The following is a 2,782-nucleotide window of genomic DNA, read 5'->3' as shown; positions in this document are numbered from 1 at the left end:
AGAGGTAAGGTCTTATTATTGGCAAATAATCTGATTATGTAGAACATTTAATAGGTTTGGGGGGGCCATTTTCCTTCACTTGTGGTTTTCTCACTTGTTCTTTTTACTTTTAGCTGCTCTGGTTCAGAAGGGTTTTTATACAGTGTCTTGGTTTCACATTTTGAGGTTTGCTCAGTTATTTTGTTCTGATTCACTTTGTGACATTGATGCCTGACATATTTCTAAAGGCTAACATTCTGAGAGTGAAATGATAGCTCATTACCGAACAAGGCTTTGTACCCAAACATCATTGTGAGCATATTAAATGTCACTCCTTCCTATTGTTTTCCATAACCCCAAACTGTGTTTTCCTGTTGATTTATTCTGCTATATCAATTTGCTTACTAAAGTGTTTTTAAAATATATCAAGTTTTCGATTTCCAATAAATGACAAATTTAAATTTGGACATATCCAACTTTCTGCTCATTATATAAAGAAAGCAGTTTATAATTAGTCCCAACCAATGTGACCTTGAGTTTCCCCATTATTTTATTTTGTGTAAAATAAATTTAATGTAATATTCTATACATCCTATTTACAGTTTCTTGTTTTATAAAAGGCAAGAGAAACAATATAAGGAACATAGCTTGTTTCATAATCTATGGTCACGATTTACCAGGTAACAAGAGAAAATAAAAGGCGAAAGAGTCTCTTCTAGGAAAATTGATCCTGAATTCTTATCTACATTCTCTGCCCTGTTTAGAAATAATACAAAACTAAGGCTTTTTTTTTAATTGAAGTGTAGTTGACGCACAGTGTTATATTAGTTTCAGGTGTACAACATTGTGATTTGACAAGTTTATACGTGATGCTGTGCTCACCATCAGTGGAGCTGCCATCTGTCACCATACAATGCTATTACAATTCCATGGACTGTATTCCCAATGCTGTGCCTTTTATCTCCACACCTTATTCCTTCTATAACTCCAGGTTTTGTCTCCCACTCTCCCTCACCCATTTTGTCCAGCCCCTCATCCTCCTCCCCTCTGGCAACCATATTTGTTCTCTGTGTTTATGGGTCTGTTTCTGTTTTTTTGTGTGTGTGGTGTGTGTTTGTTCATTCATTTGTTTTGTTTCTTAAATTTTATATATAAGTGAAATCACATGGTATTTGTCCTTCTCTGTCTGACTTATTTCACTTAGTGTAATACCCTCTAGGCCAAACAGCTAAGCTTTTTATTGACCTCTGTGGTTTTCCAAACCACTGCTCATTCAGTGCCATCCTTCTGTTCCAGAGGACCCGCCCCCCATGGTTCCGTCCCACCAACTCCCTGGCCACGTCTGCAGCCATTACTCTCCTGAGAAGTTTCCTCTGCTTCGTGGCATGAATTCCAAAGTACAGGCTTTGCTTGAGAGATTCATATTACAATCGTGAGTTTTCCTTTTTTATTTAACTGGAACAATTTCTTTATTAAAACGACCAAACCTGAAAAAGAGCAACCAAGAAAGCAAGTAATTGTTTTCTTGCAAGTTTTAATTAGAAAGAAATGCCAAGTACATTTAGGTATGTGCTTCCTTGATTGTTCTCATTTCTTTGGCGACCTTATACTTGGACTACTTTTATAATTTTTAAGAAATTCAGCCTGAATTCTGTCATAGGGTCAAAAATCAGAGGACTTATGTATTTTTAGTACCTGGTGGTAACCTTTTGTTTTAGCCAGATGGAATAATGGTCTACCTGCTAATGCTGAAAAAAATGGACTGAATTTCTATCTCCGGCAAGTAAATTAGAAAGGTTTGTGAAGTTCCCACTACACCCTTTATCTGAGTTTCTCTGCATTATTGCTCTCAATTAAGAAAAGAGAAAGAAAGAAGAAACAGCTTGTGAAGTTCTCCATACTAAGAGTAGAAAAATTCTTTGGTTAGTTTCTTTAAGTAAAGAAGCTAATTTTCCCTGTGTTCTTAGAGAAAATTGACGCAGCTTTCTCCCCATCCGCATTGGCACTTCCTAAGTGCAGGCTGGAAGGGAATTGAGGAATTCCTGGATAAGAAGCTAATGGAGCCCAGACAAGAAGTCTGCCACTTCCCTAGATTTCCACTTGATTGAGTATAAAATAGTCACAAAAAAGCATTAGAAACTGGGAGTGGAGAGTATGAAGGAGCGGCTGCACCTTGCCAGTTTGTCAGTGATAGTGCAGGTGGACTCAGGTGAAGGATGGACTAATAGGAATCAAGGCTTTCCATTTGAGACTCGGAAGTCGGGGGGCATGGTTCTTGGTAGATCTCCCTCTCCAGCCCTCGTCTAGGGGGATTGCTGCTGTGATGGTCTGGCACAGGCTAGCGAGGTCAGGGCATGTCACACTCAGTGGGCCAGGGCTGGTTCTTCCTGGCTTATGCTAAACACAGACAGAGAGTCTCATCTGGCTCCTCAAGAAGATGAGCATGACAAACAAAAAATTGAGGCATTGATGCAGCTAATTCTGGGCTGCCCAACAAACAAAGAACCTCCGCTCCAGCCTGGAGACTGCTCTTCCTGCTGTGTCCACCTCTGGCTTTAGTGACCCAGGCCATTCAGTATTTATACTCTGAATAAAAGAAAATTGCATTAGTGCCCAAACTTTCATTTCACTTATTATCTGGATCTGAAAGATTCAGACTAACATCCAAATAATCTTTGACAGAAACCATCTCAATTCCCAGGATTGAACAAGCACAAGTGCCTCATTAAGGATAAGGAAACAGGCAGAATCCATCAGATATATGAAAAGGTATTTCTGTTTGAAACAAGGGGCCTATGCTGAA

At 39.0% G+C, this 2,782-nt stretch overlaps 1 long non-coding RNA gene across 1 annotated transcript in view; it reads left to right on the top strand.

The window, feature by feature from the left end:
• LOC115941533 (uncharacterized) overlaps positions 1–1,412 on the top strand; it is a 63,458-nt gene extending 62,046 nt beyond the window's left edge. The window contains exon 4 of the long non-coding RNA XR_014147122.1: positions 1,276–1,412. This is a non-coding gene — a long non-coding RNA (uncharacterized LOC115941533). The remainder of the gene's footprint in view (positions 1–1,275) is intronic.
• The last annotated feature ends 1,370 nt before the right edge of the window (positions 1,413–2,782 follow it).

Source organism: Leptonychotes weddellii, chromosome 7 (genome assembly GCF_054177405.1).
Source record: "Leptonychotes weddellii isolate Sample4059 chromosome 7, ASM5417740v2, whole genome shotgun sequence".
Taxonomy (NCBI): Eukaryota; Metazoa; Chordata; class Mammalia; order Carnivora; family Phocidae; genus Leptonychotes; species Leptonychotes weddellii.
The sequence above is the reverse complement of the archived record's forward strand: the minus strand, read 5'-3'. Positions and strand labels throughout refer to the sequence as shown.